Source organism: Tachypleus tridentatus, chromosome 2 (genome assembly GCF_004210375.1).
Source record: "Tachypleus tridentatus isolate NWPU-2018 chromosome 2, ASM421037v1, whole genome shotgun sequence".
Taxonomy (NCBI): domain Eukaryota; kingdom Metazoa; phylum Arthropoda; class Merostomata; order Xiphosura; family Limulidae; genus Tachypleus; species Tachypleus tridentatus.
In genome coordinates, this window is record NC_134826.1 from 61,871,227 (window position 1) to 61,896,512 (window position 25,286).

At 33.3% G+C, this 25,286-nt stretch overlaps 1 protein-coding gene across 5 annotated transcripts in view; it reads left to right on the forward strand.

Annotated features, from left to right (window-relative positions):
• The window catches only part of LOC143243959 (metabotropic glutamate receptor-like), a 133,615-nt gene that overhangs the window by 19,481 nt on the left and 88,848 nt on the right, over window positions 1-25,286 (forward strand). For 2 of the 5 annotated variants that reach the window (XM_076487835.1, XM_076487832.1), the window contains exon 1: window positions 24,184-24,318. The exons of the other annotated variants lie outside the window; for them this stretch is intronic. The gene's annotated coding sequence lies outside the window, so the exon portion shown is untranslated. Of the gene's footprint in view, window positions 1-24,183; window positions 24,319-25,286 lie in introns of those variants that run through there. 5 annotated transcript variants of the gene reach the window in all.

A 25,286-nucleotide genomic window follows, 5' to 3' on the forward strand; every position in this document is an offset into this window, starting at 1 on the left:
TGGGTGCAGATTCGAGTATAATCCGAACGATATGAGTCTTGTTTACGCATGCGATGGGCCAGTTTTTTTGCTTTCTGGGTGCTAAATTATGTTTATTTTGATGTTTTTGTTTAAGTTTTTCTCTTTTTAATTTGCAGTAAAAAATTCGTCGTTACACACACATCAGTAAAAACGGAAAAAACTAAAATATTAAAGTGAAATTGTACTGTTAAAACTTAAAGCTTTATTATAATCCAATTATATCAATAAAAAACCTCCAGTAAGTAAGTATTAAAATATAACTGTTGTATGAAAGTATATTTTTATATGACGTAAACATTGTTAGAGGAGAATGGGTATATTTTCGTACCAGATAGACTACAGAAGACAACAGCTAGTTCTCTTCGGCTACACTTCTACCAACGAATAAGCGGATTGAGCGTAACTTTATAACGCTCCCAGGGTTGAAAGAGCGGCATGAGTGGTGTGACGGGGATTAGAACCCGTGACTTTAAGAGTCACTCCCCGGCCATGCCGCGCGCGTGTTTAAATCAGCTTTAATCATTATACCTTTTCTTTATTTATATTTCAGAATACCACTTGTGTGTATTTAGAATACAGTAATGTTTTACAATTGAGAAATTCTGGTCCTCTTTATGTTGCCAGTGTAGCCTGACTAACATAGTTTTTATTCATTTAACGATAATGTTTTTCTTTACACTCGTTTCTTTATTTTTTAATAAAATGGCGTACGTGGGTTACTATGTTAAAGAATGTATTCTAAAGTATTATACATTTTGCATAGAATAATAATAAAATAGATCAACATAATAATACAAGTATAGTCACTGATAGAATTAGGTAGGCGCTAGGCCTGTTGAAGAAAGATGATGATGAACGAAAATAAGGCCGCGCTGGCCAAGCGCGTTAGGCGTGCAACTCGTAATCCGAGGGTCGCGGGTCCGCGTCGCGCTAAACATGCTCGCCCTCCCAGCCGTGGGGGTGTATAATGTACGGTCAATCCCACTATTCGTTGGTAAAAGAGTAGCCCAAGAGTTGGCGATGGGTGGTGATGACTAGCTGCCTTCCCTCTAGTCTTACACTGCTAAATTAGGGACGGCTAGCACAGATAGCCCTCGAATAGCTTTGTGCGAAATTCCAAAATAAACAAACCAAAACAAACAGATGAACGAAAATAAGAAATATTGATTTTTGCTCTTTGTTGATTTACGATTTTAGGATGCTCTGGATAGTTGAAAAGCGGCATATATACCAGAGATAGTGCGACCATATCAGGTAGCTCTTCATATCTAGTTCCTGATGAACTGTAAAGAAGAAACTAATTATTAATTTTGTTCTACTTTAATACGAACGTCCGTTCCATCTGTACTTAGAGAATTTTGTTTGTTTGTTTATTTGTTTTTGAATTCCGCACAAAGCTACTCGAGGGCTATTTGTACTAGCCGTCCCTAACTTAGCAGTGTAAGACTAGAGGGAAGGCAACTAGTCATCACCACCCACCGCCAACTCTTGGGCTACTCTTTTTACCAACGAATAGTGGGATTGACCGTCACATTATAAGCTCCCACGGCTGAAAGGGCCAGTATGTTTGACGCGACGGGGATGCGAACCCGCAACCCTCAGATTACGAGTCGCACGCCTTAACATGCTTGGCCATGCCGGGCCCAACACAAAGAATGCTGGCATACTCTCCGATAACGAATAGAACAATTTCTAGCATAATTAATAACAAAAAATACAATGAATAGTGTTAGGATATCACTACACACATTATCAACTAAATAACACGAGATTGAGAATGACGAGAAGGCACAAGAAAAAGTCGGAAGCAGCAGTGACGCCAAATAACACTCGTTTTGAACTGAGCAGTGCGAATAGAAAAAAACAAAAAAAACTGGGAAAGACAGTGACCAGATGAAGGTCAGGAGGGCATATTATATATTCATTAATCAACGTAGTTTTCATTCACCATTGATGTGACAAGCTTTCAGCAACAGATAATTATTTACAACTAAAAGAAAGCAGCTGTCTCTGTTTCGTAGACGTAGATTGAATCATTATTTTTAATACTGCTTGCGTCAGGACTAATATATATTGTGAAATTTGTCAGGGTTAAAGTAAAGACCCATTGACCAGAGTTACCGTAGGTGCTCGCATTGAAACTTCAGTTCAGCTTTCACTATTGAATTTGTTGTGCTTCAGAGAAAGAGAGAGAAAAATTTGATATAAGCACAGATTATATCTAACCTTGTTTGTCAGTATCGCATTACTTTACTCACTGTTTGTTAGGCGCTTCATTGAATTCAGTTTCTATGTTTTCAGCTGCAATTGTCTATATAAAAGAAACCAAACATGTGTTTTGTTAGGATAATTAGCTTTCAGAAAAAAAGGGAAATTAAAACCCTGATATTACATCGAGATACAAAACTAAGATATTTTTATAGGTTACTTATGTTTACAGTTTCTATTTTTATTGATACACATCACAGACGTAATTTTAAGGGGGCATGTCCCTCACCACTTTTCAAGAATAGAATATATCTTTCAATATGATACCCTCATCTACAGAAACTGCGATTGACTCGTAATCCGAGGGTCGCGGGTTCGAATCCCTGTCACACCAAACATGTTTGTCTTTTCAATCGTGGGGGCGTTATAACGTGACGGTCAATCCCACTATTAGTCGGTAAAAGAGTAGCCCAAGAGTTGGCGGTGGGTGGTGATGACTAGCTGCTTTTCCTCTAGTCTTACAGTGATAAATTAGGGACGGCTAACGCAGATAGCCCTCAAATAGCTTTGCGCGAAATTCAAAACAAACCAAGCCAAACTTACCCATTTTGGAAATAATAATAATGTCACCGATATTCGATATATTTTGTGATGTATAACGTAAACCGCCAACGGTCGTAAAGCTGAAAATACTCAGTTTATAAAAGTTTTATTCATTTCAGAAGCAAATTTATTATCACATTTTATCTAATCAATAAATAGGAGGATAAATTAAAAGTTATAATTATATTTTTAATTTTCTTTAAAATATGCAAATGACGATTTTATTGATAAAAATGCGAAAAATATTAGAATTTTAAGTTTCTCAATATAATAAGTACTTAGTAAGTTTTTTGAAAGACAAATAGCTAGTTACTTTAATTTCTAAAATTGTTAATTTTCGAAATCAGTTATCATTGAACATGTAAAATGTGTTTGTTTTTTAATTTCGCGTAAAGCTACACGAGGGCTATCTGCGCTAGCTGTCTCTAATTTAGCAGAGTAAGGCTAGAGGGAAGGCAGATAATCATTACCACCCACCGCCAACTATTGGGCTACTCTTTTAGGAGTGAATAATGGGATTGACCGTAACATAATAACGACTCCACTGCTGAAAGGGCGAGCACGTTTGGTGTGACATGGATAAGAATCTGCGACCCTCAGATTACTATCTGGTCGGGGCTAACACATAAAGAGAGTATTCTCCTGGCAACGAACAACTATCATAAATATAAAATGAGACCTCCAGTGGAAGAGCGTAATGTTTGCGGAGTTACAGCGCTAAAATTCGGGTTTCGATACCCGTGGTGGGTAGACCACGGCTATCTCATTATGCAGCTTATTCAAACAATAAAAAGGAAAAATTAAGACATAAATAATATGTTTTGTAACGTTTGTCACTGATACATTTTTACAAGAAGTTTATTAGGCTGATCTCTTAAAACAAATCAGTTAATCTGATGAAAAAATTTTGACGTCATTTTTGCTTGTTTTAAAAGTAATTTCCTCTACATATCTGTCTTCAAAAGTTTATTTTTGACAAGGCTTCACATTACATTATTAATGTTAAATTTAAAAACACGTTTTAATATAACTGCTGATGTCGTATTATGTATCTGTTCAGATTTTAGAAACACACGTAATAACTACAGTAGTGTCTTTTCTGTGTTTTGCAGGCGCATTAGAATAATCAATACGTAATTGGTTGTAAATACCGAGACACTGATATTTCGCGCTAATCAATTCCTCTTTTACTCTTTTAATATACTTGTAAACAAACTAAATGTCTTTGCATTACCTGTATGTAATATTATTATGAAACATATTTATAAAACTTATATTTCACATAATCTATTTCCAATACTCCAGGATCAAAGTCACTGTTAAAATAAACTCTTCCATTCACCAATAATATCTTGGTAACAGGTAAGATCTGTACTTTTAAGCTCCTTACGGTAATTCGGTCATTCATTAAGATTGCATATCAACGTCGCCCGGCATGGCCAGGTGGTTAAGGGCATTCGACTTGTAATCTAATTGTCGTGGATTCGAGTCTCTGTCATACCAAATATGATTGCTTTTTCACCTGTTGGACGTTATAATGCTCACGTTCAATCCCATTATTCGTTGGTAAAAGAGGATCCCAAGAGTTGGCAGTGGGTGGTGATGACCAGCTGCCTTCCCTCTAGTCTTACACTGCTAAATTAGGGACGGCTAGCGCAGATAGCCCTCGTGTAGCTTTGCGCGAAATCCAACAAACAAATAAACAAAAAAAACCTAAAAAATCCAAGATACATGAAGAAACAGCATTTGTAGCCTAGAAGGCATAACTGAATTTATATATCAGGCTCTGTCTAAAATCCTTTAATAAAATTTCAGAATCCATATTGTTGCTTTTCAGTAATCGTGGAAATAGTTCATTACCTTTACAACTCGGTTTTAATATAAACTAACGTTTCGGAACAACGTGAAACCTATTGGTCCATCTCAACTGTTCCATCCTTTAAACTAAATCAAAATAACTAAAAAGTGAAAAGTATCTTAATGTCAGACTTTATCATTCATATTAATCTTTCTCTTTATCTCATTTACATTTATTGCTTCTACAACATCTGAAGGCAACTTCTTCCAATGACGAACTACCGTATTTAAAGCCTTGAAAGACGCACTTTTCTTTAAAAATACCTTGAAAACTCCACATGCGTCTTCCAAGACAAAGTAATGGGTTAAGGCAAGAGGTTAGCTTAGAGTCTGTTCAAAACGGACCCCATTCAGATCGTAATCTCCTTACTTACCAATTACAAGTATTTTCAATAGCATAAAACATTAAGTTTAACTAATACTGTAGAAGTACTGTGAAGAATATGATGTATTTAACTGTATTTACTAGTAGGTTAAATAAAAAGTCAAGGCTGCATCAAGGTGTTGGTTGTTGAGTCAATATATTTTTTTCTTAGAATTGTCTTAGTATTTGCGTATCCCACAATGTAGCATCTTATAAGGTGTAAAATATGGTACCCTGTTAGAGAAATAAAACTATCTTAGGTGTTAACGACTCTTACTTTGCCAGTATTTATATTTTTGTACCCTAGTTCTCATTGTTAAATATGAAAAAACGATGGTGTATCAACACTATTAATTCGTGTACAATTTTGAGCACCTAAACACCCTAATTCTTCTTTCTTCAAGAGAAAACAGTTTAAGATATTTTAATCTCTCCTCGTATGAAGACCCCCTCCGTTCCATACACCACTTTAGTAAACTTTCTCTGAACCCTTTCCAACAACTTAATGTCTTTCCTAAGGTACGGAACCGAAACGGAACACAATATTCTACATGTGGCCTAACCAGTAACCTGTAAAATGAAATTATAACCTCTTTTGACTTGTATTCAATATTTCTACAGATATGACCTAAATTCCTATTTGCTCTACCACTAGCAACAGCACACTGCTTGAATAGTTTTAGAGACTGATCAACTATTCCACCAAGATCCCTCTATTTCATAGCACTGTTAAGACTATTCCCATCCAAATTATATTTAAAATTAATATTTTTATAACCCACATGCATTATCTTGCATTTATTATAATTAAACTCATCTATAATTTATTTGCCCAACTTACTAAGTGATCTAAATCATTTTATAAACTAGCAGCATCCTCTTCACAGCCAACAACACCAAAGACCTTAACATCATCAGCAAATGTAAGTAATTTTATTGACCATTTCTTCATCTATGTTATTGATCTAAATTAGAAAAGAGTAATGGTCATAAAATAAGCCTTGAGATACTCAGTGTGTGGTGTTAATCCAGTTTGACTGAGCTCCATTTGTAACAACCTTCTGCTTTCTTCCATTTGACCATTCTTCTGTTCACGTTGCTAACTTATTTCCCATACCTTTGAAGACAGGCACGCATGGCTAAGTAGTTAGAGCGCCGGACTTGCATCTGAGGGTCGCAGGTTCAAATTCCCCATCCCACCAAACATGCTCGGTCTTTCAGCCTTGGGGGCATTAAATAAGACGGTTAATCCCGCGATTAGTTGGTAATAGATTATCCCAAGAGTTGGTGGTGGGTGGTGATGATTAGCTTCTATCAATTATTATTGTACTGAAGTAAAATAATATACTCAATTTTATACGTGAGAGGATTTTTGTATGTCCGTTTTGTACTTAAGCATGAATACACCTTACATTGTGTACGTATGTGGAGTTTTATAGGTCTATATTGTACTAAAGCAAAAATACACCCTCCATTTTATACGTGAGGTGATATTATCTATCTATATATTATATTAAAATAAGAATACGACCTCCATTTTTACCGTGAGAGGAACATTATAGATCTGTATTCTATTTAATCAAGTATAAATCTTCCATTTTGTAAATAAAAATAATTTTATAATACATAATATATTAAAGCAAAGGTACGCCTTCATTTTGGCCGTGAAAAAATATTATAAATCCATATTTTAGTAAGCAAAAAATACACTCTCTATTTCATACGTGCGGGTAATGTTATAGCTCTATATTGTGAAAAAGCGCTTTAGACAATCGAAAGTCAACGATAAAATAATTCAGGACAACTGTTTTTTTCTCCGAATTCTTACTTATTGTGAAAGTAATTCAATATGGGACAAAATTTAATTTTCAGTGATGTGTATTGTCCACTTGCCCAGTTCGTTAACATCAGTTTCACTTTACACTTTTAAAAATGAGCTTTCACGTAATGTGACAAGAAGTTTCAACACAAACTGTGTCGGTTCTTGAGAACACTATTTCAGTCATTGCGTATATACATAAATATATATATATGTTACAAATCTGTTTTCTTTCTCACGGAAGGTGAAAAACGGTTGGTCTGCTATATAATATCAAATAATGAATAAGCAGCAATGTTCTGAGATTATTCACACATTTAGATTAATTTAAGTTACGAGATGGTGATTTAAAAGGACACTGAAAACCTTTTAGGAGTAATATACACTTCAGCATTATAAGATGCTTTATTCTATTTCTTTGGTTTGCTGACCCAGCTGTGCTAATAAACCTTGAATAGGTGAAACCGCAATCAATAGTATAGGGTACGACCAATCAGAGAATGTATCAGGCCTCTACGTCACAGATTCTCTTTTTAATTTTTCCTTTGGACAAAAAGAAAAGAAATCTTTAACATATGTATATATAAAAAATATTTAACAGTTGACCCTCTGTATAATACTGAATAATGAATTGGGCGTAATATTCTAGCATTATTGATACACATAAATTTATTTAGGTTACTGTATGGTAATTAAAAAAACTAAATATCTCCACAAATACTTTTTAACTGTTTTATAACCTTATAAGGTAGGTACACAGAATTAAGGTGCTTATGTTAATTCCAATGTAAACATAGTATGACTATAATGAACCTTGTGTTCATATAAGAGCCACAGTAAGCCTTTTTTTAAAATTACCATAAAGTTATAGCGATAGGATTGCTGTAAAGGTTAGTTACTTGAGTGATCAACTGAGCCTAATTATCAATCAGTTACTATTTTGTTATTACAAGGCTTAACTGCTAACTACTTTTTATCACACGTTTTTACTGCTAATCTGGAAGCAATTAAACCATCTCTTTTTTTGGGAGGGTAGATTATTTTTCTCAGTAGTAATGGCTAAGATTTGATCCTGTGTTTTTTTCAGAGAGAAGCTTCACTTTACAGCTAAGGTATAAAACATTCTGTGTTTTTAATTACCTTATTAGCTGGACTCTATTAAAATAAAAATAGAGTTGGATTAAACAAAAAAGAAGCAACTGGTTTAGGATATTTTTAGGATGGAAGATGTCCAGATGACATAAGATCCAGGATTTTCTCTTGAATTTTGAACTCCTGAATAAACGGGGACCAACTAGTCAGAAGCACTCGTGGTCTACCAAGTTACTTTTTACTGTTAAATTGGGATTGTATACTGTTATTACAACACCCCCACATCAGAAAATCCTGTACCTTTCATTTCACAAAATAAATGTGTACATTACATAACAGACGTAAAGTAAATAGTAACTAAAAGTGTTTTTTTGGTGATAGAAAATAAAAATTAGTCAAAAACAAAATGGAATGTCAATCACAGGAAAATTATAGTGTGAGAAAAAAAAACCGATACAGAGAAATTGAAACATTAATAGAAATACGAATAATACTAACAGTACAAAATAAATTTAGTTAACTTGTTTGTATTTGATATAATATTTGTCTTTCTACTTGCCACTTTAATGTCTTCAAGATTATAGTTAGGCATGTTAAAGTGTTTCACGACAGGAAGTCTTTTGTTTAGTTCGATTGCTTTGGACAGATATTCTGAAGCATCTTCATTGAAGATATTTTTTTTCTCTCTCCTGCAATACTCTTGTTGAGGACCGATTATAGGTAGAGTAAGATAACTCTTTTAGCAGAATGAATTATCAATATTATTATTATCACGGGTTCTCTTATATAGTTTACTGATTTACTTAGAAGATTGGTTTGTTTTGTTTTGAATTTCGCACAAAGCTACTCGAGGGCTATCTGTGCTAGTCGTCCCTAATTTAGCAGTGTAAGACTAGAGGTAAGACAGCTAGTCATCACCACCCACCGCCAACTCTTGGGCTACTTTTTGACCAACGAATAGTGGGATTGACCGTAACTTATAACGCCCTTACGGCTGAAATGGCGAGCATGTTTAGTGCGACCGGGATTCGAACCCGCGACCCTTGGATTACGAGTCGAACGCCTTAACACACTTGACCATGCTGGGCCAAGAAGATTGGTACCAGTGTCTAAAAGAGTGACTGTATTTTCTGAATAATATTTCATGATCAATGTAGTCATCTACAACAACATGTTTATTAATATTTCGTGTTGAAATGTGTTTTTTTAATAATGCGTATATTTAAAATATAAAACAAGCAGCAGGGTTTGTTAATTTTTTTCATTAGTCATTGGCATACTTATAGTTATGCCTTGTCTTCGGTTAGTTATATCTTGTCTAAATTATCGTGACAAAAATGTTTGCTCGAAAACAACTTCAAATTACAGATGATTGAATAGCACACAGTTTTGAGCACTATGAATAATCATATATATAAACCCTATTAGGGTATGAGATTTCAGGGACAACACATCAAAGAAATAATTTCTGTGGATGGGACAATACTTTTGATACATCTTTATATGTTAAGTAAGAAACCTGAATTAAACTGAAGATCAAAAATAAATGTCCAGAAATGTAAGCAGAGACGACACTAACCTTCTTTGTGAGACATGAATTCCAAAAAGGAAAAACTGAGACGGTATAAGTTAACATACTGTTGGTGGTAAACGATACTATAAAAGGACCTTTATAGTATTATATAGGTATTGTAGGAATACCAATATTGGTATTGGTGTTATTGGTTAGAGGTCTGCAACAACTGTACGATCGGTATAGTTGGTTTTATTATACGGTTGGTCTCTAAAGAAACTACATCGAAGAAAATAGAAACAATTTATTTATTGTCTGTTTCGAAATAAGATATTAGAAGTCAAACTGAACCTTAAGTTTAATAACTGTCAAATCACTTTTACCCCGTGCTATATGTTTTTTTAATGAATAAAAATCTTACTTCATTTTCTTTCTGATTCAAAACCTGATGAAATAATAATTGAAGCAAACATCAAGGAAATTTTGGCTTCTAAAATAAAGATCAAAGTGAGAAAAATAGAAGAGTACAATATTTACACATTATAAAATCAATATCCGTATCCAGAGAAAGTGGAGATTTCTTTGAAACACAAATAAATTGTTGTTTGTTTTTAAGTTTGCCTAAATCTACTCGAGGGCTATCTACGTTAATGTTCCTATTTTAGAATTGATAGATTAGAGGGAAGTAAACTAATGAACACTATCCACTGAAACGTGGGATCGATCGCACTTTATAACTCCCTCGCAACTGAAAGGACGAGCGTATTCGAACTCGCGATCTGCAAGTTACAAGTCGATTACCCTAATCACTAGGTCATGCCTGGTCTTAAACAGTTTTTTTAGTGAATAGCCTAATGCATCATATCATTAATGTGAATTAAAAATGTTTATACAGAATACATTTATTCTGAAATATTTAGTTTTGAAGATACTATAGTATTAACTACAGTGTTGAGTACACGAAGGGTATAGTTTAAATGAACTATTTAATTTTCAAAAGGCACTGAGCTTTAATATAATTATTAAGTTTAATTTATTTGGTGACCTTATTTTATAAGGAGGAGAAAGCAATGGTCCTAATACGTTGTTACTTCATGGTCAGAAAACGCCTATACGAGTCTTTATATTGACTTTATTGAAAATACGATGAAATAATGTTTAGACAGTGGAATGAAAACCTTTAGGAAAACAAGCTGGATATCCTAACGAAGCACGTTACACAATCTCTGCCACTACAGAAACAGCCGAGACAGCATTTCCTTTGTTTGTGAACTGTCCCAGAAGAATGGTAGCTTATAATGCTGACTAAGTACAGTGAACCCACGGTCCTCACTTATGATTTACATCTCAGTTCACAAACGTGGTATATGAGAAGAAATCATTGGAAAATATCACACTTTAACCAGACATGGATGAATGCTCCAAGGTGGCTGCGTTTATTTTCATGTTACTTTCATGTATGAAAGATAAATAAGGTTCAGTGAATAGCGTGTTTCAGTATAAACCTGTGCAAACGGAGCCTCGTACTTTGTGTTGTGGATGCTTCATGGAAGTAACGATGAAACCTCACATTTCCGTTACACAAGAGTAGCTCAAGAACTGGCGGTGGGTGCTTTTGACTAGCGGCTTTCCATCTAATCTACCAATTCAAAATTAGGAATGGTCAGAACAGGTAGCTCCTGAGTACTTTGAAAGAATATCTGAAACAAACAAATAAACGAAACAAGCTAAATGTGAATTTCTTTATTTTTTTAATTTTATTCGTAGAAAATGGATGGTGGATTATTTTTCACACATCTTCAGGAGAAAAGTGAAAAAAGGATCTCAGTCTATCCAAAGAATTTACTAAGTTGCATAAAGACTTAGTTATGGTTGATATTAACAAAAAAAATAACTCAAAAAGTTATGAATCCGTTGGTTTGTAAAAATATTCCAAACATATTATGAATTACGTAACGATTCATGCTTTGAAAGTGTAAGAAGGTTCAGTAAGATATATTGAAACGATTTTGAAATGAAAACACTACGTAACGTAGATTTTGTTCTTGGATAGTATGTATTATTTCTTAATTGTTTATGTTGTAAAAGTACAGAAAATGGCCATTATTCTCTTTGAACTTTGCTTTTGTTACCTGGATAATAAAATTTAGAAATTAACCTATTTTCTATGTAAAAACGGGCAAATTTGCACATTTTCATTTATATTAGATCTGAATAAAACAACATATGAATCAAGATTTACATGTATTTATACTATAAAGTTATACAAAAATGTTTAGAAGTGAGTAGTTTTTCGAGATTTGCGACTGTAATGTAAATCACTTTCATGTATCAGCCCTCAAATATAGGCTCCCATCATGTTTTCGTTATACGCTTCCAGGTCACAAAAGCAAAATTTGAAAAGAAAAATAGGTCTTTTCCATTTACTTTAAGCACAAGTAATTGGGAAATAACACTTTCTGCCCAGGAACAAGAAAAAGTAAAAATGTTGTTACATAGTGAAATCAGCACGTCGTGTGACCAGGACAGCCATATTACATATTGTGGAATTACATTATAAAATTTATATTTCAAATTGTTGACTAATTCAGAAAACTAATTGGTTTTGAGAAGGGTGCGTAACAATCCTTTCAGATATAAATGTTCATACACTTTTTATAGAGATATGTTAAGGTCAAAGGTTTAGAATTTCCATGATTGAAATAAATTTTTGTTTGGTTTTGTTTATTTCGTGCAAAGCTACTCGAGGGCTATCTGCGCTAGCCGTTCCTAATTTAGCAATGTAAGATTAGAAGGAAAGCAGCTAGTCATCACCACCAACCGCCAACTCTTGGGATACTCTTTTACCAACAAATAGTGGGATTGACCGTATTATTATAAAGCCCCCACGGCTGTAAGGGCAAGCAAGTTTGGTGCGACGGGGATTCGAACGCCTTAACCCACCTGGCCATGCCGGGCCAAATATCATTTTTATTTAATGGTTTAAAAAACAAACGAATATGGATCATTTTGAGGCTCTAGGACCATACAGAAAGACAGACCTATAATAAATCGTACACCAGTTCGCAGTAAGAAAATGCAACGTAGTTTAACAGATGTGAATCTATGAACACACAGGTCAGTAGTGGAAGGTGTTCCGTGTCTCAAACAACAGCATACAACGTAAAGAAGAAGAATATTCTTGTGAAAAATGACACAAGTCATGTGACTACAAGTTCCTTCCACGACATATTTGTTCAATCGTCACTTACCTCTGGTAGACGGAGAAGGAAATAGGTATTTACTCTACTCTGTACAAAGGCTGCAGTCAAATCTCTTAAACTTTTTGTGCGTTTGAGCTTTTAAAAGGTACAATGGGAAACCATTCCACTTACATTATGCACCTTATGGAACACAGCAGGGTTGAAGATGTTCTTAGAACATGACAGCCTGACAGCGACCCTTTTGTAATGGAAGCTATGCTGATATCAGGACTGTTGTCAATATGCACGGCGATTAAGCAAAACCTCGTGACGTATTGACAGACTGTAACGTTTTGATATGAATTATGCAGCCTCTACGTAACGAAAGATTTGTTTATAATAATCAGGAATTACTGTAAAGCTTTTTAATCACCATATACAAATGTATATAATATTAGTTACAATGATTTAACTAGACATAACTAAGACTTACTTTGAATAACTGGTATAGAAGCCTCAATTGAAATAATTGTGGGCTTAATACAATATTACACAAAATTAAAAAAAGGTTTTAATTTATGATGACGTTTCTTCTCCACTTGGAACTCAAGTTCTATTTTAAACCGAACTTCACTGCTTCTTCTGTAAATAAAATATAAAAAAATGCTAGCAACATATCAGTTTTCATATGATTTTTCTCTTCCCTTTAGATTTTGAAGATAATAATTTGTTTCCAACTGTGCACACACACACACACACACACACATGTAGTACTGTGTTTTAAGTTAATAATCTTATGTAAGAAATCTCATTGAATCACACTTTCACGCTGACACAAAACAAAGTGAATTAATTCTAAGTTAATAAACATTGGCATTGATCTGAATTCGTTATATTAAAAGAATTTAGGATGTGAAAAATCAGTAAAGAATACGAAAAGCATAACCGATATAAAGTTGCAATAAAACGGAATGTATAAGTACTATATTTTGACATTGTTTGATGTCACGTAAGCTGGGCGATAGTAACGAAAATTGATCACTTTTGCCGAATGATAAATAACTACCCTTTCCAAAGCAAAAAGTTCAAACACTCAAATCAATCATAAGAATGTATTTAGACTGAGGATTTAGAATTTCAAAGAAGGCAGAAACCCCTTTTACTTAATACCATTGTATGTGGATGAACTTGGGGTACCATTCAGTTAGAGCCCTGCAACAAGTTGTAACTTCTACAATAGCAAGAAGAGTGTGGCATCTCGTAACGGATAAAAATCTACAAACAGAAAATATTAGTTACGAAAGTCGTCTACGTGCTTCAAGTCACAGTTAGGCAACATAATAAAGTATGGCCATCTGCAAAAGTAAAACAAGTTGTTTCCACAACATACATATCCGTTAATAATAGCACACCTCAACCAGCTTGAGGATGAAGTAACTATTTATGCTAAACCTTATCGAGACATACCGTTGAAGCCAGATGTAGCGTTTTTAGGTTTCCATGGAACCAAATTACTGAAATAGGACTTTGAAAATTGTCGTCCGTCTACTCTAGATGGCTTATAGAAAGTATGCAAGGAAGGTAGGTAGGTTTTTTATTACAACTTTGGAACGGATTGTTTCACAATGGAAACTACACTGCAGGAATATTGTCCAGATGCATTATCGTCAAATAGAGAACAATTAGGCTGGCGACATAGAATGTATAATGATGTGATGAGGGTCCAGGAATCACAGTATAACGTACTTGACCTCTGCTTGTTGTGTCAATAAAGAAGGACAGTATTAAAATAACGTACTATATCCATTAGTCTGTTTATTGCAATGAACACTCTTGAGAAAAAGTAACTGACATTGCTTTGACTGGTTTATCGATAACATCCTTGAAAGTTAAATAATTATTTTATTTGTGTTGAATAAATTTCACGCTAGGGGTTGTTATCATTACTGCAAAGTAATTAATTAAGTCAACTGTAAAACATTATAATTGTCTTGTATTACATATGAATATTTACTCATAAAAATATGCCCCCCGCTAGTACAGCGGTAAGTCTACGGATTTACAATGCTAAAACCAGGGGCTCGATTTCCCTCGGTGGGCTCAGCAGATAGCCCGATGTGGCTTTGCTGTAAGAAACACACACACACACAAATATATATAATCAGAATATCATAAAAACTACTCGACTACTACGACTGTCATGCATTACATATTACGACCACCTTCGTGGAATTGTTTCATGTTACTCAAAATATTAAGGACCTTTGCAAAATTCTTTTATACAGAAGTAACAAAGACAACATTTGATACAACAAAATATATACATATCAATATCACCCGCTTAGCAGACGTTAAAAGTAAAACATTCAAACCTGAAGTAACCTCTATATCAATTTATTACATTGTGGAAGTTTTCAACTGATATACCATGTGTAGCTAATAGTATGTATTTACTTTTCATGGGATATCCCACAGATGAGCTTTAGTAACAGTATAGTTTTGAAAAACCAAGTTGACGAGTATCTCTCATACATCGGTCGTCGACAGATTTTGATGTTGTTGACATAGCTTTACCAAAACGTGTGTCTAAACCACATGGTGTAATCTTAATTTCCTCTTAGCAGAATGTACAGAAACAGTAAAGATCTCGAGTGGATTAATGTAATTAGTGTAGGACTCAACGTAAGTCGCTGAAAGATGACAACCAACAAATATGTTTATGTCCAAGTAATCATTGCAGTGAGATTATTTATCTAGTCATTAGCGGATCTATTATTCTGTAAAGTTAACTTGTGCGTATTATTGTTGGTGCAATATTCAGGAAACTATTTCTCAAGCTTTCATTTATCGATTCCTGATTGTTTGCTGCACTCATCGCTAATTTAGTACAGCTTATTCAAATGTGCACAAAGATAGAAAATAAAGCAATATTATAAGACTCTACGCTTCTACACTAGGTTGAGAAAGACTTTACACGTATCATTACTCACCATTTAAAGGTATGAAACTAGAGTTTAAAAATATAAGTACTACAGTTGTTTTGTAAAACAGTAAGAAAGGATTATGTGTACGTTACCAGATAGTTGCTTCAAACGTGCTCGCCCTTTCATCCGTGGGACGTTATAATGTGCGGTCAATCCCACTATTCGTTTGTAAAAGAGTAGCCCCAGAGTTGGTGGTGATGACTAGCTGTCTTCTCTCTAGTCTTATACTGCTAAATTAGGGACGGTTAGCGCAGATAGACCTCGTGTAGCTTTGCGCAAAATTCAAAAACCAAAGAAACAAACAAACCAAACAGTAAAATAGAAAATTTCGGGGTCAGTAACATGAAGTAAGAAACGTGATTTAATGACAATATTTAACTTTTTTATTTATTTTATTGTGCTGTAGCATATAAAGTTTTCTATAAACAGAGTACAAAATGCAATAAACACGTAATAAACCTGGAGACGGCTTGAATGGGTAAAAAAACAAAACAACAATACTTTATTAGAAATGTACATTTACAACAGAAAAAGTCGCTGCTCTTTCAAGTTGTTCTCAAACATTATTTTCTAAAAAAAGTGGGCTTTCTATCGTCATAAATAAACAGATAAGTATAGTTGTGCTCTGAGACAAACATTTTTGTGTTTTGTACAGAGTGTAAGCACGGATTAGTATGTAAACACTTACTCCACATTTTGGGCTGTGGATGCGTTATAATAGTGACAATCAAATCCTCCTACAAGGTCTAACGAGACTAGCCCAAGAATCGGCAATGAGTGCTGTTAACTAGTTGGGCTGTCTCAAGGCTTTCTTTCAAAATAGAAGGTTTATGCGAAAACAGCCCATTGCTTAGCTCTGCTCAAAATTCTGAAGCCATGACAGCCTTCCTGAAATTGCAAGTAACAGCAAGTAGATGTAAACAATATTTTATACGTAGTAAGTTTTACATCTGTCTAGTTTTGGTAGTTTTAAATTGAAAAGGTAAAGTCTTCAAGTTTATGCTTCATAAACGTGAATTACGGGCTTTGAAATCGTAAGCGTAAGTGATTTTTCACTTAAAAAGTAAAAAGAAGAGAAAACTAGACATTAATATCATATCAAAGTGACATTAATTTTTGTTGTTGTTGGAAACAACACAAAAATATATATATACAGTTCTTTTAGTGAAAATTATTGTATATTTACACTATTAATACATACATTAACTACAAAATATTAAAAATGGATGAAAAACAATAATATTACTAACCCGCTACTTCATGCAGAGCTATACAACTTCAGATTGTTAGTTTTACTCACGTGTTATTTTAGAGCAAACTGTTGCTATAGTAACAGTAGTCAAACTAATGTAAAGCTCAATAGAACACACTGTAATGAATGGTGAAGAAATCATCAAAGTAAAATGATTTTATTGGTAAACAACATTTTTGTGTTAGTCCTACTTCTGTATAAAATAATCTGTAAGATAGAGACTTCAGAAATATTATGGTTAAATACACTTATATTTCGCTTATAGCTTTATTTAGTGAATGTGCAACTTATGAACAATAAACGGAACTTAATTCTGTCAGGGACACTGCCCAGAATTAATTGTGGGGACGTTGTTTTCATGTTTACTAATAAAACGATTTTAATTTGGCGAGTTTTTTACCATTACTGTATTTTCTGTTTTGCATTTTGTAATTTTCTCGTCCACGCATTTTTTTTTTTATCGCTATCAATAAGTTTTGTAAGTGTTGAGAAGTTAACCATATTTTGAGTGCAATTTGTGTGACTAGATATTATTATTACAATTGGCGGTGATGTTTCAATGAATGTACCCCTGGTTAACTGCATATTTTGAGTGCAATTTGTGTGACTAGATATTATTATTACAATTGGCGGTGATGTTTCAATGAATGTACCCCTGGTTAACTGCATATTTTGAGTGCAATTTTTGTGACTAGAGATTATTATTACAATTGGCGGTGATGTTTCAATGAATGTACCCCTGGTTAACTGCATATTTTGAGTGCAATTTGTGTGACTAGAGATTATTATTACAATTGGCGGTGATGTTTCAATGAATGTATCTCTGGTTAACTGCATATTTTGAGTGCAGTTTGTGTGACTAGAGATTATTATTACAATTGGCGGTGATGTTTCAATGAATGTATCTCTGGTTAACTGCATATTTTGAGTGCAATTTGTGTGACTAGAGATTATTATTACAATTGGCGGTGATGCTTCAATGAATGTACCCCTGGTTAACTGCATGGGTAGTTTGACCAAGCTGTAGATAAGTAATAGTTTGATGTTTCCGATTGTTCAGTTTCACTAATATTTGTTTCAATAACATAATTTAGTAGCTTTACTGAATCATGTACTCGGTGATTTTATATGCAAAACGTTTCAATCGATAGAAATAAACGTCAGTATATCTGTGTGAATCTATTTCTTATATGTTTTTCTAAGTGGCACAGCCTACTGATTTACAACGCTAGAAACCAGATTTTGTGACTGTCTCTTTTATAATGTGTTTACAGCCCCAAAGAGCTAAGAGCGATCTTGCAGCTACGAGACTCGACGCATGGATCATAGGATTCATACTGTGGCACACTAACCACTAAAAAAAAACTATTTCAAGAGGACGAACCAATGTTCTGTTGAAACATGTAATATATTCTCCCAGAAATAAATTACTACAATATACTTATACATCGTTGTTTGCCAGCTTGTTATTACGTTATCATAATGTGCTTCCATACAACAAGTATATCAAAAATCGACGAACATGCTTTACTGAAAATAGATATGTCTAATAGAAACTATCATGATTCTTTTGACGATTAAGCATTATTACTGGAAATTAGAGCGTTTATTGAAAGTTGCGTATGTATAGAAACTAGATTATACATGTCGTAGAACATAGGTACATTAGCAAAGTTCTTAAAGACAGAGTGATTTTATTGACAAATCCTTGTTGTATTAACTGTATATAGTTTACTAACCTTTCACATAAATCCACACATCAAAACGCTAATAATGTTTTCTTGTAATTCTGTCTGTAAATCGATATAATGTTACCAGTTAATATCATTTTAAGAGTTCAACCTAATAACATGTAAATATTCTATATTCTTTAGTACCATGGAACTTAATAAACGAATAAAAATTTTTCAGGGACACCCGCACTACCTGTGACGTCTACACTTACTTGTGTCTTTATTAAAACTGTTGAATACTATACAAGTACGACACTTCGTAAGTCTAGAAATCTGTGGATCGATACCTGCAGTAAACATCGAGCAACTAGCTTAAAACATAAGAAGAAACTGATGTATACATTTAATTTTACATCAGTACAAGTGTAATGTACAATTTGTAATGCTATACATGTGTATCATTTTGATAGTTTTTCATAGTTACATATTTGCTCAAAAATTCACTAATTACAGATTTGTGGTAGTAGTTTTCACCCCTCAAGTGTGTAAGTGTTAAATTTGTTATATATATCTTTGTTTTAGTAAAAAAAAAACCCCTATGAAATACATGTTAGCTTATGCATTAGTAGTACACGACAAAATTGAAAGTGCAACGCTTTAGATAAAACCTGAAAGTTATTACAAATTTAACAATGTATGTTTGAAGAAACTAAAACAGTTGTTGTTTGATGTGGCGGAGAAGTCTTTTTATACCCTTTATATTATACACTTGTTTCGAACTCTTTAGGACACATTGAGTAATGAGTAGAATAATCTACATTATCTGAAACAAGCAAAATAACCGTCGTCCCTAGTAACTGAGAAAATTTAAGGTAATCCATCAATTTAAATTAATTCGTGAACTTTAAAATGTTAATTCTGTTTCACTCTTAGTTTCATTCAGAACAAAAGTTCTGAGCTACTTTTACTGCCCACTGAAAAGTAATTGTTGAGCATTTCAGTCGTACTATAAGCTGCTCAACAATAACATACGGTAAATCTACATTTGTATTATTTAAATCACGTCACGTTGTTATATTTGAATGATAATGTGATTAGTTCCTATCAGTTTAGTGTAGAATATCCTGCTTGGAAATAATACTTGACATCAACGTTATTTCTGTCTGTTCTGCTGTCTCCCGTTTGAATGGTTGCGCACGCAGGCAAAGCTCAACATTCTCTTTTGAAATGACAGGAGAACGAAAAGTCTACGCTTCAGCCAGCATGTCTGATTATATTAGGTATTTAAAAAAATATATAGTTATTTTATCGTTACACTGAGGAACACGTGCATCCGATGTCATGTATCAATACTTCTTACATATACCTGTCTGGAGTATATTCGTTTTAAACTATTACGTGAAAAGTGCGCCGACGCTTAAATTACGAATAAGACAAATCATATTTGTACTTACTACGTTAGAAACACTCATGTTTCTACTGACTACGTTAAGAACACTCATATTTATACTAACTACGTGAGGAACACTCGTATTTGTTCTGACTACGTTAAGAACACTCATATTTATACTAACTACGTGAGAAACACTACTGATATATCGTCCTTAATACTCTATAAAAGAGTAATATTTAAAATGTATTTACGTCTCTTACGCTCATTAATTCTTGAAAGTATTCTCTAAACCTGTATTATTTAAAACAGACAAATAAAATGTTTTATGTAACAAAGAAAAATCTTTTTTATAACATTTTAAACTTTGGGTTAACTGAAACATAATTATCTTAATACTTACAATAATTAACAATACCAAATGTTAGTTATTGTGATAATAAATACACAAACAAGCACCAAAAACTAGCTTCACAGTGTTAGTAGTTCACTCTGTATGTTTCCAAAGAACAATAATTTAATATCATAACGTTTCCAAACAACAATAGTTTGATATCATAACGCTTCCAAACAACAATAGTTTGATATCATAATGTTTCCAAACAACAATAGTTTGATATCATGACGTTTCTAAATAACAACTTTGCTGAAAATTTATGCGACAGGTTAAAATATTTCATCGAATGATTCTACAAGCGCTTGGTTTTACTTTTCTATACTGTACAATATAAATATACTTTCTTATACTAGTTTTGTTTGTGGTTTAGCGTTCGCTACTTTTACAAAAGTTTTATAAGAATATTTATAAAGTATGTTGTTAATCTTCAGACCACAGGTCAAAGTCTAACCAACTCTTTCAACGACTAGTTTTTCATGAGCTATGATTAAACTGCTATGTTACATTATCCAAACCACGTGTGTAACAAATGATGCTCTGTAATCGTTATAATATAACTACGATGGATATTGTTTTGAATATTCGGGAAAGCCCAAATGTAAAACCAAATGATCGGAAATCACACCTTTACAACACATAACAGGCGACAAACAGACAGAGGTATGGAAACAAGTCTGAGATCGGTATATGGAAATAGTACTGATATTTTATATGTTCTGAGTATTATTGTTATAAGTTTACTGCGTAAAATGCTATCAAAAAGAGGTTGAAATATTGTTTTTCCAAAGTTAATTCCTCTGAGGTGACTAAGAGGTAAAACCTGATCGCTTATAGCGCGAAATGTCGGATTTTTACACTGGTTTAAGCAGAGAACAGATACTTAGTTGCTTAGCTTCATGATAAATAACCAAACAAGCAAACAGATGGTTTATCTCTCAAATTAACTACTCGTTTTTATATTGTTCATTGAGGTGGAGTTCACATACTGAGAGAGAGGCTGTGTTTTTGCTTCTTACATCATCCAGTGTAAATACATTGGGTGAAATAACTCGTTTTGTATCTGAAATACTTTAAAGCTCCAAGCAGTAATTATTGGAATTAGTTTTTATTACATATTTTTGAGTGGTTTATGTGTTGTTAAAAACAATAAAGTCGTGTAGAGGAGATTTAGGACACTTTTTAAATGTTAAAAAACATAAGGATCTGTAATAAAGCTAGGAATTATAATGTGCTCTGGGATCTGCAGTAATTATAGGGATTATAAAGTGATATAGGGTCTACAGTAATTATAAGGATTATAAAGTGCTATGGGGTCTGCAGTAATTATAAGAATAAAAGTGCTATAGGGTCTACAGTAATTATAAGGATTATAAAGTGCTATGGAGTCTGCAGTAATTCTAAAGTACTTTAGTGTCACACTGTTTTATTGACACACGGTGATATCTTTCTAAATATCGATGTATTTTAGTGATTCATCAATGAAGCAGTATTTATATTGAAGTAAAAAAACAAGCCATTTTCCATGATTTACAGATTTATGTTTCTGATAACACAGCATACATGATTTACAGCTGTATGCTACTTCTAACATAACACACATGATTATAGCTTTCTGTTCCTGCTAATAATATACGTAAATAAAACAAAATAATAATGTGTAAAAGGTTATATTAGTCATTTAAGACTTTTGTAAACAGTGAGATAAATATCTTTTCACTGAAGCCACCTTTAACACATGAGAATAATAAAAGGTAAAACAACATTGTTTCAATATAAGTATTATTTACAAGTAATAAAAAGTAAAACTGCATTGTTTTGAATATATAAGTACCAATTACATATCTCACTTCCACAGAACTGCTGTGACTAACTAAAAGGATTTTAAGAGGAAAGCTTATGTCTGGGTCACTGTGTGCTTCAAATTACTCCATCTCTGATTCATAGCTGTTGGAACATAAATAGCAAAATTTGAAAACTTATTGGTTTACCAGCAAGGAATAAGATATTTAGAGTACCAGTATTAGAATGATTATAATGGGGTTACGAACAGTACATTAAGTTGTCACATGTGGGGTAAGTGCATCAAACAGCTATAAAAGGGGTTACAAACAGTCCAAGATGTTTCAGGTGTAGGGGAAGTAATAAATGAGGGTCAAATTTCAAATAATTTTAACATAAAATAAAATTTAGATTCAAGCTTTGATAACGGGATAAATATCATATTTAAAGTATCAGCCTCATTATGAAAGCTCTCGACAAAGGCAAACTTGCTGAAAATCTCAGTTTCTATTTTATTATTGTTGCATTGGTACCCGATGCGTCGTGTTGCTCTTACTTCTATAATAGTAATCACTATCAATGTATGACATTGAAAGCAACCGTGATTTACAGCTTTATGTTCCAGCTAACAAAGATCATGATTTATAGCTTTATGTTTCTGCTAACATAGCACACATGATTTACAGCTTTATGTTTCTGCTAACACAGCACACATGATTTACAGCTATATTTTCCTGCTAACACAGAACACACGATTTACAGCTTTATGTTACTTCTAACACAGCCCACATGCTTTACAGCTTTATGTTACTTCTAACAAAGCATGCATGATTTACAACTTTTTGTTACTTCCAACATAGCATACATGATCAAAACTTTATTTTCCTGCTAACACAGCACACATGATTTACAGCTTTATGTTACTGCTAACATAGCACACATGATTCACAGCTTTATGTTCCTGCTAACACAGTACACACGATTTACAGCTTTATGCTCCTATTAACATAGCACAGATGATTTACAGTTTTATATTCCTGCTAAGATAGCACACATGATTCACAGCTTTATGTTCCTGCTAACACAGCACACATGATTCACAGCTTTGTTTCTGTTAATATATCATACATGAGTTAAAGCTTTATGTTTGTCCTAACACAGGTTTATGTTTTTTGCTAACATACCATACATGATTTACAGATTTATGTTTTTACTAACACAGCATACATGATTTAAAGCTTTGTGATCCTACTAACATAGCACACATGATTTACAACTTTTTGTTACTTCCAACATAGCATACATGATTCACAGCTTTATGTTTTTGCTAACATACCATACATGATTTACAGATTTATGTTTCTACTAACACAGCATACATGATTTAAAGCTTTGTGATCCTACTAACATAGCACACATGATTTACAACTTTTTGTTACTTCCAACAGAGCATACATGATTAAAACTTTATATTTCTGCTAACACAGCACACATGATTTACAGATTTATGTTACTGCTAACATAGCACACATGATTCACAGCTTTATGTTTTTGCTGACATACCATACATGATTTACAGCTTTATGTTACTGCTAACACAACACACATGATTTACAGCTTTATGTTTCTCCTAACATAGCACACGCCTTTCGCTAGTACAGCGGTATGTCCAGGGATTTACAACGCTAAAATCAGAGGTTCGATTCCCCTCGGTGGGTTCAGAAGATAGCCTAATGTGGCTTTGTTATAAGAAAACACACACAAATGTAGCACATATGATTTACAGCTTTATGTTCTTTTAACCGTAAGTTGATAGACCTTTTTAACGGTCTTTATAAGAGTAAAAATTCGAAATTTGTTGAATATTTCTTTGAATATAGTTTACATCGTCAAATGTGTTCATTAAGTTATGAAGGATAAAATCTTTTTAGTCTTCCTAGTTGTTTTTGCTCATTAGTAGATGAAAGGATAAATTTCAACAGCACATGATAAGTAAATATAGATTATATCATTCTATTATCTGGCTATAAATATGTTTACTTCATGCATACAAAAGAAGGAAAAGTGAACATTTTTTTCTATTATTAGGTTAGGGGGCGCTCGACTCGTAATCTGAGGGTCGCAGTTTCGAACTCTTGTCACATCAAGCATGTTTGCCTTTTCAGCCTTGGGGACATTATTATGGTACAGTCAATCCCACTATTCGTTCATAATAGAGTAGTTTAAGAGCTGGCAGTAGGTAATTTGTTCTTATAACGTACTTCCAATATTATAGTGAAACTACGTAAAAAACAAAGTACATATGCATTAAATAAACTCTATTGGGCTGGATTTTAAATTAGAAGTTAAGAGGAACCCACATTTCTTTTTTCTTTTTGTTGTCGTGAAAATTTTCCGTCTAAAAACAACCGCATACTTTTTATAAAACTTTGTGGAGCTGATGTTTCTTTTTTCTATAATGACGAACGAAAATAAATTTATTCGTACAATTGATCACATATGCTCGCCAAGGAGAAGAAATGATGTTTGATTTTTTATTATTAAAAGCAATTTTCTCCTATTCTGAGATCTATAAACGTTCTGAACCATTGAAGTCACATCTGTTTATCTAAATCTACAAGACATTATATATATACATTACTTTAGAGGTTAAAAATTATGCCATCTATTACTACAAGATATTTTAATATCGTAATGTTACTTTATAACTAATGTAAAATTCTAGATAAATCAAGATAAACAATAAGTAGTATGACGAGTTACTTTAATTTTTTGAAAAACGATAAAGTAAATAATTTACAACTAAAGCGTATTATACAGGTCTCAGATCTCGCTTTGTTAATTTCTAAGTTTTTCATCTTCTTATGTGAGATTAGCAAACTGGAGGTTAACACTGGTAGACGGTGTATCCCCATCACAATGTGGGTCCTACTTTTGTAGTCACCTTCAAAACCTAGAATATATTTTATTATCCCACGTTGTAGTTTGTACCCTAGAATATTTTTTTAAAATAATCAGCGTATTTTATTTAATTTTAATGTGTTTTGTTTATGGCTTAAAATTATGGTTGTAATATAATTAATCAGGGGTTGGAATTTGCTGTTTTTAACGCAGTCCTTCCTCATGATATTGTTTCTTCATTTGGCTTCAGT